Raw genomic sequence first — 15,993 nt, 5'->3', positions numbered from 1 at the left:
CATCACTGAAGTCTCACCTATTCAGTACTGCCTTCAACCACTGAAGGTCACCCCACCTTCTGTCTCCTTTCTCTGTTCGTTTACTTATTTATCTATTTATCTATTTATCTATTTATTCACTTCCCTATGTTCTCTAAATCCCTGTAAAGCGTCTACTGTAAAGTATATGAAAAGCGCTATATAAATGTAATGTATTATTATTATTATTATTATTATAGTGGTTATGCAGCTTCTGCCGAAAATGTGAAAAAAGGGTCAAAAAAGACCAAGAGTGGTGCCGAATGGGGGAGGTCACATCCAGTAAGTTTTTGTTGAAAGATAGACACAAAGTGCAGGAGTAACTCAGCGGGTCGGGCAGCATCTCTGAAGAAAAAGGATGGGTGACGTGTCGGGTCGGGTCGGGCTGGGACCCTTCTTCAGACAGTCTCTTAGCTCAGGCAGTCGAGTCCTGATAACATCCTCGTAAATCTTCTCTGCACTCTTTCAGTTTAATGACATCTTTCCCACAGCAGGCTGACCAAAAACTGAACACAATATTCCAATTGCGGCCTCACCAATGTGTTGTACAACTGTAACAATACGTTCCAATTTCTATAATCAATTGCCTGACTGTGTGCCAAAAGGTGGAACATAAGAACATTGGTTGGGGCAAGTGACCCATTTCTCTGATGTGAAATTTACGTGAAAATATTTCTGCTTTCAGCTCTGGGATCTGGAATTAAATTCACCCTTTCCAATTAAATGAAAATGTTTCCCTCAATTGCTGGTTTGGGGAACCCCACAGTGAAACGAGAATCATTCCATAGCGGAAATTGCCTTCAATCTGTCTCGAATATGGCAATAAATTAAAATGATCATTTAGAAATACAATCGGGGATGGAGATGGAGCTCTCATAGAGTCATAGAGTCATAGAGTGATACAGTGTGGAAACAGGCCCATCGGCCCAACTTGCCCACACTGGCCAACATGTCCCAGCTACACTAGTCCCACCTGCCTGCGCGTGGTCCATAGCCCTCCATGCTGCTAGAATAGCCAGCTGTTCTACATTGAGACTTAGATGCATTGGAATTCAGGATAGGAGGGGTTATAATCGCTATCTGATCATGATATGCCTACATTGCAAGTATTTAATGCGAGATGCTGAAGGTAGAAAAGAGAAGAAGTATCTTGATCCAAAATGTCACCAATTCCTTTTCTCCAGAGGTGCTGTCTGACCCGCTGAGTTATTCCAGCTTTTTGTGTTTATCTAGAAAAGCTAGCTTGATTTGCTCAATATGGATGATGAAGTACTTACCAAAACCTTGCGGTATCTGAGTTTCAAAGGTCCTACTTTAAGAAAGGTGAGATCATATTTCTCTGAGCTACTTTGCCATATATAGTTTAACAATAAAAAAATAATAAAAAATTAACCAGTTTGCTATTTGGCAATTCCAGCAAAATCAAAGACATATTCAAAATGAATCATGTTCCTTTGAAAGTCAGGAATAGAAAAATGATAGCTGAGACCATGAGAGGATATGTGTCCGCTGATAAGATGAGCTCTTATCACCTCCCCGCCTTTCAGTGAAGGTTCCTCGTAATGGCAGTTTCTCTGATGTTTCACATCAGACCCATCCAATTTAGTTTTTAGTTAAGTTTAGTTTAGAGATACAGCACGGAAACAAGCCCTTCAGCCCACCGAGTCCATGCCGACCAGCAATCCCCACACGCGAACACTATCTTCAATTTACAATTATACCAAGCCAATTAGTCTACAAACCTATACTCTTTGGGGTGTGTGAGGAAACTGGAGCACCCGGAGAAAATCCACACAGGTCATGGGAAGAATGTACAAACTCCATACAGACAGCACCCGTGGTCAGGATCGAACCTGGGTCTCTGGCGCTGTAAGGCAACAACTCCAACACTGCACCACCATGCCTCCCTAAGCAATTCCAAAGCAATATGCAGGGATTCAATGTCCAGATAGTTTAGACAGCACGAATCACATGTCTAATTACAAAGATTTGAAACAATTTTGGAATTGTTATATCACTTAAGGTAATTGTGTTTTCTACTTCTTGATTAGCACTATGTTCTACTGTGGGGTTCTAACTAATGCATCAGTCAAGATGATAGGTGGGAGGTGAAAAAGAAGAGAGAAGACAAGATGATGATACTAAGTACCATCAGTTAGGTTGTTTTATCAGTTCTTTACAATTAACCTTACTATCTCATAAGATGATAAGAGATAGGAGTAGAATTAAACCTAGCCCATCAAGTCGACTCCGCCATTCAATCATGGCTGATCTATCTCTCCCTCCTAACCCCATTCTCCTTCCTTCTCCCCATACCCTCTGGCACATGTACTAATCAAGAATCTATCTATCTCTGCCTTAAATATATCCACTGACTTTACCTCCACAGCCTCCTGTGGCAAAGAATTCCACAGATTCACCACCTTCTGACTAAAGAAATTCCTCTTCATGTCCTTTCTAAAAGAACATCCTTTAATTCTGAGGCCTCAAATCCTTGTTTTCAAGTAAACCTCATTGGCAGATTTATACTTGGAAATGTCCATATAAAGCACCACTTACAGGTATTAATGATAATGAAGGTAGAGATCAGCCTGTTTAAATTGGGCTTTGCAGGAGATATACTGAAATGAAATTTTAGTTTTGCAAGCCATTGTTTACAGAAGAAAAGGTTGAAGGACTGTACTGTATCTGTCAAGGAATTCTCTATTTAACTTCCACAAGTGTACAGTAAAGAGCACACTGACGGGTTGGATCACGGCCTGGTTCGGCAACTTGAATGCCCAGGAATGAAGGAGATTACAGTGAGTGGTATACACTTCTCGGTCCATCAGAGGTACTTACCTCTCCACCATCGATGGGTTCTATAGGTGGCACAGCCTCAAAAAGGCAGCCAATATGGTCAAAGATGGTACGGTGGCGCAATGGTAGAGTTGCTGCCTTACAGCGCCAGGTACCCGGGTTCGATCCTGACTATAGGTGCTGTGTGTACGGAGTTTGTACGTTCTCCCTGTGACCTGCATGGGTTTCCTCCAAGATCTTCGGTTTCCTCCCACACTCCAAAGACATACAGGTTTGTAGGTTAATCGGCTTGGTATAAATGTAAATTTCTTTAGTGTGTATAGGAGAGTGTTAGAGTGCAGGGATCATTGGTCAGTGCAGACCTGATGGCCGATGGGTCTGTTTCCACAGTGTGTCTCTAAACTAAACTAAACTAAAGATTCACACCACAGTTGCCATTGCTCACTTTTCACTATGACTATCAGTCAGAAAGTAAAAAAGTCTGAAAATCATGACCAGCATGTTCAAGAATAGCTTCTTCCCAACAACCAGGCACAACCAAGACTATACAACACTAACCGCAACAATTATGAACTTATATGTACTGTCTGTAATTGCACCAAGGAGATTGATTTTTGCACAAATAATAGTCATTAATTTACTGATTTTTAAAAAATTAATATATATTTATGGCCCTGTTCAGCCCCTGCAAGTAAGAATTGTATTGTTCTGTTGTTGATACATATGACAATTAAAAACTCTTGACTCTTGATGCCAAGAAATTTCTCAAGATTAAAGTGCAGAATCTGTCACAGTAAAACATGTGTGGAAAGAAGCATTGATATAATTATGTACCTTACTTGGATGCATAAATATGTTGGACATAAATACATCAGATATGCTCAGAGGAGAATCTAATTAAGATGTGAATTATGCACTTCAGGACCCAAATCCTGTGGAGGAAGTATAGATACATCACAGTAAAGATAAAATCTGAAGAAATGAAACAAGTGTTCATAACTTATTGACTAAGTAATTTATGGCATTTCATAAAATGTGCTTAGCAGTGTATCATCTTTGCTTCTTTAACATGCTAGAAAACAATTCAATGTTCCACAAATAGCTTACATCAGGAAACAAAAGAATCGTAAATTTAATTTTAATATTATTGCAGCAGGAAGCTTTACATTTTCGAAAGGGGAGAGCATTGGGAGATCATTGGAAGTGCACATTTGGAAAACTGATAATTAACTAGATCATCTTTGCCAGAATGAAAATGGTGCTTAGTCTGAATTCAAATGAAAAGTCCTTCTGTAATCAAACCAGTTTCTTAAACATATGGCTAGAAATTGAAGACACAAAATGCTGGGGTAACTCAGTGGGTCAGGTAGCATCTCTGGAGAACATGGATAAGTGACTTTTCGGGTCAGAACCCTTCTTCAGATTGTGGTGTGGGGGGGGGGGGTGCAGGGGGAAAGCAGTCAAAGTCTGGTGAGTCACAGGTAGATACAGGTGAGGGGGGACAAAGGCCAGGAATGAAAATACAAAAGGTGTGAGATAAGGATAGAATCGGTGCAAATTGTGAAGCCAGAGGAAGGAATATAGATGGAATGGGGCGGGGGAAGTAGAGAAATGGGTGTGAGTCCAGATGGGGCAAAGAAAAAAAAACTTTAATCGGAGTTTACTGAATTTTATCTTTCACTGAATGTTATTCCCTTTATCAGTACACTGTGGACGATTCAACTGTAATCATGTATAGTCTTTCCACTGACTTGATAGCACGCAACAAAAAGCTGTTCACTGTACCTCGGTACACGTGACAATAAACTAAACTAAACTAACCTAAATAAACTAAACTAAACTAAACTAAGCTAAACTAAATTAAACTAAATTGAACTAAACAGGCCCTTTCGGCCAATCCCATCCACATCATCTATGATTCCTATCAATACTAATCCCATTTTCCCACATTAGGTCCCTATCCTTCAATGCCTTTCTTCATCAAGTTCCTACCTAAACAGCTTTTAAACATTGCAACTGTATCTCAAATGAGTATCTGCATGTGGTTGAAACTCCTGGCGGAAGTGAATTTTGTTATAATGTTGTTAGCATCAATTGACAAGCTAGGCAATAGACAAACAAAATAAGGCTACACAAAATTCTTCTGCTAAAATCTCTGCATTTATTAACAACTAGCATTAGCTCACTCAGAAGCATGCACAAAATTAGTTAAAGCTGCACTAATGTGATTTCTGTCTGCAATGTTAGTTTTTTTGCGGTGTTGTGCGGTTAAATTTCTTGGCTAAGGTTTTAAACGTTAATTCTGTAAGGGTGTAATCAGTGCAGTGATTAATCATGGAATTTCCATTTCAATGCTTTATGTAGTATTGCGTTTCACAAGCATAGAATAAATCATAATAATAAATATATTAAAAATGTGAAGCTGTGTTCATTTTCAAAGCTGCTAGACAATTATGTCTGCTTACAATCACAATTTGACGATAAGATCTGCTCAGGAAGAGCTCCTTTGATCAACAGAATATCCCTACAAATCAGTGTTTCTGACCTTAAAACAACATAATTTTAACCCTTTGCAATATTTTTTCTTTATAAATTTCAGAATACTTTTATTAGCATCCACAGAAATAGTGAAATTTATGACAACGTTCCAAGGAAGTATATCAGCAGATTTTAGTCAGATTTTATGTCAGGAAGTATATCAGCAGATTTTAGTCAGATGTGTAGCCAAAACCTAAGCAGACATTTCTGGCTAGATAATGCAAACTGCTGGCAATACTTAGCAGGTGCATCTAAAGCAGGTGAATAACCTTCAGGGCTTGGATCCTTCGCAGAACTCTTGAGCCAAAATATTACCCTGTCTTTCCCCTTATAGTTTTGCAAGAATCTGCTATGAATTTCCAATATTTCCTTTATACAGTCCAGATTTCAAGCTGTTTTTTTAAAGATCTTTTCTGCATTTATTTCAAGCTTTCTCTTAAATTTTCATTTAAGAGGCAAGGTAGAGGATAATATTTAACCTTAATTATTTATTTTACAATTAGTTTAGTTTAGTTTAGTTTAGAGATGCAGCGTAGAAACAGGCCCTTCGGCCCACCGAGTCCACACCGACCAGCGATCCCCGCACATTAACATCACCTTACACACACATTTTGCATTTTTGTGCCAAGCTACAAACCTGCACGTCTTTGGAGTGTGGGAGGAAAGCGAAGAATTTGGAGAAAACCCACCCTGGTCACGTGGAGAAAGTACAAACTCCATGCAGACAAGCAGCCGTAGTCAGGATCGAACCCGGATGTCTGGCACTGTAAGACAGTAGCTCTACCGCCACGCCACCATGCCGCCCCTAAATTTTACAAAATGATATTGGAGGAACCTTGTTATGTACCCAGATCATCTTGTGAGGAAAAACGTCAACTTTTGGTAACTTTAGCGAGGGGGTGAGGTGGAGTTCTATAATTTTGCTTTAACCATTTACATCTACAGTCACACTTTTACAGAGGAGTGTGTAGGCAATTGCTACACTTCATTTTAAATTGAATGGCCAAAAGATAGTTTCAATCACACTGTCACTAATTCCCCGACCCCCAGTCTCCATCCCCACTGAACACGTTATGTATCCTCTGCCAGATAGATCTACATCCTATCCACAAGAATAACTCCGTGAGTTAAAACTTGGCAGGTATAACAAAGCCCATGGGATTCATGAACTCCGCTTGAAAAGCATTTGACAGGGCTGAGTGTGAGGTCACGTGGAATGCTTTGATTATATAAACAGTCAGGCCAGAAGAGAATAGAAAAGTCTTTGCAAACCATTTAACTTTTGAGTTCTTTGTTTCATAGCACAGACCTTTTCTGAAATAACATTTAATTAGCCCGAATCCATGTTGAAAAGGTCAGTGGAAAGGGTGTTTCTGTGACAAAGTTATTATTCTGTTCAACTAAATGATATATATATAAACAAAAGAGCATCATGCACCAAACCACAATAAAGTGACCCTGTCAAAACTAAACAGGAGAATAGACCTAACCAAGTCACAATAATGATCAATTGGCCAGTCGAGTGCCTTATCAGTTAATCTAGTCCAATTAGAATGAGTTACAGTAATTATTGCTTTCATTAGCAGTGCATTTGCTTGTTCAGATAATCATGCCCCTGAAGATATAAATGTACAGTTTATGTCATTCAGGTTGGTGCTTTGCTGTGAACCGCTGGTAATTGAATTGGAGGTCAATCAGTCAATGATCAAGGTTCAAGGCTTTGTGTTCCCCATCCAGCCAGATTAAAATGAAGGGGAAAAAAAGTCAGCTGATCTTCAAATTTGGCAGCCGCAACGATGGTGAAGATAATTTACAAAAATGTCTTACTCTGACAGACTGCAAAATAAGAACAGCAGCTCAGCTAAGGTACATGAACAAAATTGGCCCTTCATCACAGGTGCAAACATTTATTTCTTGATCCACTTTCCCTGATATTTATAAGGCTGTAACATTATAACATAAAAATTGTGATACTCAGTTTAAAATTTAATTACCTATACTTCAATAAGTTATGAGACTCTCTGAGGATAGAGAATTTCAGAGATACAGTACACTCCAGAAGAAAAAAAATCCCATTAACATCGGAATTAAATGAACAAACCTTTACTTTGTAAATGTGTCCTCTTGTTCTAAAGCTGTCCCACGAGTCACTCATTTCAACATCTACCTTATTGTGCCCCCTTAGGATTGTATATGTTTCAACATGATCTCCATTCATTCTTCTAAACTCCAAAGAATTCAAAAACTTCTTTAGCTGATCATGATAGGACAAACCTATCAACCCAGGGATTACATTAATCCCATTTGGATGGCCTCCAATCCTAGCATATCCTTTCTTAAATAAGAGGGCTAAAACTTAAGCATGACTCCAGGTGTGGCCTCACCAACACTCTGTACAATTGTAACAATAACTCCCTATTTCTAAACCATTCCCTTTTGAAGATCAATATGCCATTTGGCTTCCAATCTGTTTCCTGCTGCCAATATTGTGTGATTCATACACAAGGACACCTTGATCTCTCTGTAAATTCCTCAATTGCAATCTTTCCCCATTTCAATAATAGTCTACCTTTTGATTCCACTTACTCACTATTTCCTATATTCAACTTCATTTGCCAAGCTTTCACCCATTCACTCAATCTATATACTTGCTATTGCAAGCCCAAATATTCTCATTGCAGCAGACCCTCCCACCTATTTTAATGTGCTCAGCAATACTTGGATACCTTACACTCGGAATACCTTAGAATGGAGATGAGGAGGAATTTCTTTAGCCTGAGGATGGCGAATCTGTGGAATTCATTGCCATAAACGACAGTGGAGGCCAAGACATTGGGTATTTTTAAAGTAGAGATTGATAGGTTCTTGATTAGGAAGGGAGTCAAATGTTATGGGCAGGAGAGTGGGGTTGAGAAGGAAAAATAGATCAGCCGTGATTGAATGGCAAAGTGGATTCCATGGGCTGGATGGCCTAACACTATTCCCTATGTCTTATGGTCAATCTGTCCTCCTCCTCCACATCATTAATATAAATCATGAATCATTAATCAAGGATGAAGAACTGATCATTGGAGCAGTCCATTGATTATTGCCTTCCTGCCTGACACAGATTCATTTATTCTGACTCTCTCACTTCCATATGATAACCAATGTTCAATCCACGCGTCCCCCAACAACATAAGCTCTTAAAGGAGGCTGTCGACACATTCCCCATGTCTGCCAGACAACAAAAATATACCCTTTGGATGTGATTACTATATCCTCTTTGATTTGGTAAATGCTGGATATCCAAACTGGCGTTGCCACACTATTTTCCCTTTTGTCTTTTTAAGGCATGAGGTGAACCCATTCTTTACATTTTAGACACAGCGCGGAAACAGGCCCTTTGTCCACCGAGTCCGCATCGACCAGCGATCACCATGTGCACTAGCACTATCCTACAGACTAGAGCCAATTCACAATTTTACTGAAGCCAATTAACCTACAAATCTGCTCGTCTTTGGAGTGTGAGAGGAAACCAGAGCACCTGGAGAAAACCCACGTGGTCATGGGGAGAACGTACAAACTCCATACAGACAGCACCCACAGTCAGAATCGAACCCGGGTCTCTGGTGCTGTAAGGCAGCAACTCAACCGCTGCGCCACTGTGCCGTCCTGGGGTGTTCTCTTTTACCAGAACACCATCACTTAGAGCAGGATGTGCAAACAAGAAGATTGGAGGGAGGGGAGGGGAGGGGAGGGGGGTATAATGAAGATGACGAAGAGCACAGTGTGTCAGTACCACCTCAGTGCCACAAGGCAGGAGTGGCATAAGTTGGCGGGTGGTGTATCACAGGGAGATACACCAGGCAGTGGCAGGTTGGAGTCTGGCACCAAGCACAATGGACTTAGTGCACGGGAACAGTCATATTGTCCCCGATGACTCAGGCAAGGATCATGATTGAGATTGCCTTCACGATAAGTCAGGTGCAGTTGCAAAAGTGAGATGGTAAGTGTGATTTTGAGTACCTCTCATCAAATATAGCTGAAGGCAAAGAACATCCTTCCCATGTGCACATTCTTGCAGAGGGATCTTGCTGAGGGCAGATTACAACAGCCTCTGTGGAGGCTTTGAGCACCCCTTTGCAATGGTGTAGTGACAATCCCATTCCACAGCACAAGTTGGTGCAGATGACAGCTGCCATGCAGGGAGAGGTGGCAGGTGTATCACATACAGCAGAGCAGATGTGCTTCCCTCCTCCCCCTGGAATATAGTTCTCAGCTTTTTTCTTTGCATCCCTCTCAAGTAGATGCCCAACATTAGCCACTGTCCAACCTTGCAGCACTTCACCCAAGTCTCAAGATGTTTCATATATCTGAGCCAGGAAGCTGTAATTTCTTCTCTGGCTTCCCACAATGTTCCTCTGATTAGGCCTGGAGAATATATTTACCTTCGTACATCTCAGGACGTCACAGTACCTCCTCAATAATAATATGGTCAGTCTTTAAAACATTTCCTTTAACTTTCACAAGTTCCCTAATTTTCATGTCTTTCTCTGCAGTAAAAGCAGAGGAGAAATATTCATTGAGGACAGTGCCCATCTCCTGTGACTCCATACAGAGATGACCACTTTGGTTTCTGAGGTGACCGATTCTCTCTCTAGCTATGTTTTACCTTAAAATCTCAATAAATCTCTGGATTCTCCTTAATCTTATCTGAAAGAGCTATATCATGCCTCCTTTGTGCCTTCCTGATTCCCTTCTTAAGTGTACTCCTCTGTTCCCTACATTCCTCCACAGATACACTTGATCTCGGATGCCTGTACCTGACCCCTCCCTCATTCTCTTTCCTGATCATAACATAACATAACAACACTTTATTGTCACTCGGCTTTTTACACCGAATGAAATTTCAGCAGTCACACAAAACACAGCAAAAAAGAAAAGAACACAGGACACCCGACCCCAACACAAACATCCATCACAGTGACTCCAAACACCCCCTCACTGTGATGGAGGCAACAAAACTTCCCCTCTCTTCCCCCCTCACCCACGGACAGGCAGCTCGACCCCTACCGACCCCTCACTCTCTTGTTAACCAGGGTTCTGTACTCCTATCTGCTGCGCCCTTCGGTCTAACAGGAACATGCATACCTTCAATTCCCACTATCACACATGTTAAAAACATCCCACTAACTCATCGTCACTTTTCCCACATACATCCTACCCCAATCAACCAACGCTGCCCTCATCTGTAACTATTTTACAGCCAATCTGATTCTGGTCCTGGTCACTGGTCCCACAGAGCTCACCCACTGGCGTCAGTCACTTGTCCTGGCCGATTCCCGAAGAGGAGGTCACATTTGGCCCTCTCCCTCATATGGCCCTCGACATATTATCTGAGGAAACTTTGCTGAATGTTTCGTAATTTCATAGGTTAATAAATTATAGGAGCAGAATTAGGCCATTCAGCCCATCAATTCTACTCCACCATTCAATCATAGCCGATCTACCTCTCCCTCTCAATCCCGTTCTCCTGCCTTCTCCCCATAACCCCTGACACCCATACTAATCAAGAATGCACTTGTCAAATGCCCCTCCATCTTCGTCCTTGGCACAATGCAGTCACTGTCTGCATTGAGAAAGTTAAAATCCCCTATTATGACAAACTTATCAGTCTTGCTGTCTGCAGTTTTCCTGCATATTTGTTCCTCTAATTCCCGTTAACTATTTGGAGACCTGCAGTACAATTCCAAAAAGGTGATCACATTTTTTTTAAATTCCCACCCATATAGCTTCAATGCATGAGCCTTCATTAATGTAACCCCAGACTACTTCTGTGATGTTCTCTTTAATCCATAAAGCAAACCCACCTCCTCTTTTATCAGAGATGCTGCCTGTCCCGCTGTTACTCCAGCATTTTGTGTCCACCTTCGATTTAAACCAGTATCTGCAGTTCTTTCCTACTCCTCTTTTATCTCTATCTTGCTACAGCATCTGTATGCTCCACCAGGGAGAATGTGCAAATTCCACATGGAGAGCACCCGAGGCAAGGATCGAACCCGGGTCTCTGGCGCTGTGAGGCAGCGGTTCTACCAGGTGTGCCACTGTGCCACCAACACTGTGAACTGCCTAGTGGCAATGACATTCTTTATAACTTGAATTTCCAGCGTTACTGTCATGGATTGTGTTGAAGAGTAGAAATGATGTGTGCAAGTTAAAATGGCTGGTTCTCGTTCCAAGATCCTTACATGTAGAGATGATGTGAGGGAGCTACAGAACTGGGAGGTGCAGTCATTCTCCCAGAACATGGCTCGTTGTTCCATTATGAGCAAAAGAATTCATACCAGATGTATATCTCATGCATCCAGTAACAACAAAGTAACAAGAGTGAAGGAAGAGAGTGAATTATGGTTCAATGGGAGTGAGTAATCACACTGACATTTAATCAAGAGGTGCAGATGATCTCATGCACCACTGTAACAAGTTCCAGTGCTTTATGGATGTGAGCTGAACCCCCAGATTAAGCTTCATTATTCTTATTCATTTCTGCCATCTATTATTTCCCATACTACGTATGTCTTATGGTTTCAGTCAAAAGCTCACAATAGTAATGACAGTTAAAAATGTTATTTTCATATTGACGTGATTAACGACTCTGAGAAGTTATTCAGACATGGTTAAGTTTTAAGCATGTGTGCACATTATAAAAGAGTTGTGGTGTTGCCGTTTGAGTTTTCATTCACTGCCTTAGATTAGCTTCAAAGCAAAAAGGCAGAATTCCAGTTGAGTTTAGTTTATCATCACATGTACCGAGGTACAGTGAAAAGCTTTTGTTGCATGTTAACCAGTCAGCGGAAAGACTCTACGTGATTACAATTGAGCCATTCACAGTGTACAGATACAGGACAAAGGAACTAATGTTTAGTGCAAGATGAAGTCCAGTAAAGTTCGATTGAAGAAAGCCCGAGGGTCTCCAGTGAGATAACTAGTAGCTTAGAACCACTCTCTAGATGTTGATAGGATGGTTCAGTTGCCTGATAACAGCTGGGAATAAACTGTCCCTGAATCTGTAGGTGTGCGTTTTCACACTTCTGTACCTCTTGCCTGATGGCAGAGGGGAGAAGAGGGAGTGACCAGGGTGAGACTTGTCCGTGATTATGCTGGTTATTATGCGTGATTATAGTTTCATATCCATTTTGCTGAGCAGGAGTTCAAATTGTTGTCAGTCTATCTCAGTTCTCAGAATAATCCCTCTCCCCCATATATGATGGGAATCTCATTGAAGCTTACGCAATAGTGAAAGGCCAGGATAGAGTGGATGTGGAGAGGATGTTTTCACTAGTGGTAGAGTCTCCGACCAGAGGTCATAGCCTCAGAATTAAAGGACGTTCTTTTGGAAGGAGATGAGGAGGAATTTCCCTCAAAGCACACCAACGATGTGAATTGATAGGGATGAGATTAACCCTTGATTATGCTGCTGGCCTTGCCGAGGCAGCGTGAGGTATAAATGGAGTCAACGGAAGGGAGGGTGGTTTGTGTGATGGCCTGGGCTGTGTCTACAAATCTCTGCAATTCCTTGCGGTCTTGGCTGTAGCTGTTCCCAACCATGCTGCAATACATCCCAATAAAAACCTTTCTACAGCACTTCTCTAAAAGTTGGTGAGAGTTGTTGGGGACATGCCAAGTTTCCTTAGCATTCTAAGGAAGTAGAGGTGTTGGTGTAATTTCTTAGCCATTGCTTCGATATGGGTGGACCAAGACAAGTTGCTGGTGATACTTACTCCTAGTAACTTATAGCTTTCACGATCTCTACTTTGGTGCCGTCAATGCGTGTTATGTGATATGTGTACCCTTCACTTCCCGAATTCAATCAATATCCCTTTTGGCTTGCAGACATTGAGAGAAAGGTTGTTGTCCAGAAACTAGATCACAAGGTTCTCAATCTCCTTCCTGTAATCTCACCATTATTTGATATCTGGCCCACAATTACACCAATTCCCTCCATTGGTGTAACTTTGACCAAATGGACTGTGATGCATCATGCAGGAAAAAATGCTCATCAATTCTACATGGATGACAGCAGAGTGGGGCAGCACAGTGACACAGTGGCATAGCTGGTAGAGTTGCTGCCTCAGTGCCCCAGAGACCCGGGTTCAATTATGATTTTGGGTGCTGTCTGTGCATAATTTGTACGTTCTCATCTCCGCCTGCCACTGAGTTCAATGTATTCCTTGGATAATAAGTGAAAAGCTGAAAATACTCTATAGATCAGGCTGCGTCTATGGGAAGACAAACAGTCAACTGGCGATCCTTTGTCTTCGACCTGAATCATGAACTCTACTATTTCCTGTATTTTCATTTTTTTTAGATTTCCAGCATCTGCAGTTTTCCCTGACTTCCATCTTTCAATCCCTGTCATTACATCACCCTATTCCAAGTGCTCTATTTTTGCTCATTAACCTCCAATGTTTTATCAGTCTTCTCAAAATCTAAATACACCCAGAAAAATCTCCATGAGATTCAACAGACACAGTTGTACTTTCATAAATCCATGTTAACTTTGTCTAATCCCCCTGATATTTTTAATTCTTTTGTCACCACATCCTTTATAATACACTTGAGCATTCTCTCTACTACTGACGCTAGGCCAACCGATGAGCTCTCTCTCTCTCTCTCTATCTCTTTTTAACAAAGTACTGAGTTTACATTTGCCATGCTCCACTCTGCAAAACCTGTTCCATAATCTATAGAATTTTGGAAGTTCTTAACTTTCTTTCTCCTCTCCTTTTACAGTGTGTGCAGTTTGAGCGTGTGTGTGTGTGTACTCATGCATGCTTTTGCTGTGTGTGTGTGCATACAGTGTATTTAATGTATGTGCGTGTGTGTACCCACTTTAGGAAAGATTAGGAAATGCAGTCCTAAAATGTTAAGAGACAGCTGACTTAAAGCCAGTTAAAGCTACTACATAAAGAAATTGACAACAAAAAAATGGATTTTCTGGTGAGCACCTCCCAAACCTTTGGTTAAAATTTGCTTCAAAGAGTAGATTTTCTTACATTATAATCTCTTTTTTTTTCAAATTGTGGTTTGCAGATTTATTTTTATAAAAGCAATTTTGTGTAATTTATGTATAATTTGTTTTTGCGTTTTTGTCTGAGTCTATGTGCCTGTGATGCTGCTCCGGTTTCCTCCAACATTCCAAAGACGTACAAGTTTGTAGGTTAATTGGTTTCTGTAAATTGTCCCCGGTGTGTGTAGGAAGAACTAGTGTATGGGTGATCGCTGGTCGGCGTGTACTCGATGGGCTGAAGGGCCTGTTTCCTTGCTGTATCTCTAAACTAAACTAAACTGGCCTCCTGACTCTGAGCCATTAGGTTCACGTTGCCTGTTCATTGACAATTTCATTGTGCATGGAGCTCTAATTAAACTGTTGATGATCTACGTCTTTCAACAATGAGCCCAGATCTGTATATTCAATAGCAGCAGGACTGCACCGCTTAAAACATTTTAGTATTGAAATGTTTTGAGTTCGTGGGAGTGCAACAAAACTATAAATGGTAGATGTGAGTCTCAGTGGATAAAAATTCTTGATGGGTGAGAAATGATGATGCAGCGAATTGAGACAGTGTCTGAGGTTGGAGCAGTTATGGTATTTGATGATGTATTTACTGACCTTAACCATATGCAAAATCACTGAACCTCTTGCATGTTCTTGAAGCTTAACCCCTCCAGCCAACTGCTCCAGTTTCTTTTTGAACATTCGTCCACAGAGCCTTTTGTTCCTGTACTTTTCCAGCTTGATATCCACCATGTTGCGGCCTTCTCTCTTAATTCTTCATTGTTACTGGGTCAGGTTTAATTCCTGCATAACTGGGTAGACACACAGTCTCTTGCCTAGAGTAGGGGAATCAAGAACCAGAGGACATAGCTTTAAAGTGAGGGGGGGGGAGATTTAATAGGAACCTGAGGGGTAATGTTTTCACACAAAGGGTGGTGGGTGTATGGAACAGGCTGCCGGAGGAGGTAGTTGAGGCAGATACTATTGCAACCTTTAAGAAACATTTGAAAAGGTACATGGATAGGACAGGTTTAGAGGGATGTGGGCCAAACACAGGTGGGTGGGACTAGATGGAACATGTTGGTCGGTGTGGGCAGGTTATGCTGAAGGGCCTGTTTCCACATGTATGACTCTGTGACTCTATCATTCTATGACTCCATTACTGCTTGCAGATTTTTCAAGCACAATGCAGCTCCCTTTAAGAGATCCAGGTTGACTTTAAGCAGTGCAGAATTTTTTTTTTTTTATTTTCTCCGGAAAGTCGGAGGTTGCAGGGAGACCTGACAGATGGATATAAAATTATAAGAGGCATAAATAGGGTAGACAGTCACAACCTTTTTTCCCAGAATGGAAACATCAAAAACTAGAGGGCCTGGCTTTACAGTGAGAGGGGCAAAATTTAAGGGAGATTTGCGGGGCGAGGTTTTGAACCCAGAGGGTGGTGAGTGCTTGGAACATGCTGCTAGGGGGTGGTGTTGAGGCAGATGCAATAGTGGCATTTAAGAGACTTTTGGTTAGACATTTAGATATGTAGAGGATGGAGGGATAAGGATTAGGTGCAGGCAGATAAGATTTGGTCTTGGTATCATGTTCGGCAT

At 41.2% G+C, this 15,993-nt stretch overlaps 1 pseudogene; it reads right to left on the bottom strand.

Annotated features, from left to right (window-relative positions):
• The window catches only part of LOC144593001 (uncharacterized), a 41,495-nt pseudogene extending 26,347 nt beyond the window's left edge, over positions 1 to 15,148 (bottom strand).
• Between the last annotated feature and the right edge of the window lie 845 nt (positions 15,149 to 15,993).

The sequence above is a fragment of the Rhinoraja longicauda genome, chromosome 4, assembly GCF_053455715.1.
Source record: "Rhinoraja longicauda isolate Sanriku21f chromosome 4, sRhiLon1.1, whole genome shotgun sequence".
NCBI classification, from domain to species: Eukaryota; Metazoa; Chordata; class Chondrichthyes; order Rajiformes; family Arhynchobatidae; genus Rhinoraja; species Rhinoraja longicauda.
The sequence above is the reverse complement of the archived record's forward strand: the minus strand, read 5'-3'. Positions and strand labels throughout refer to the sequence as shown.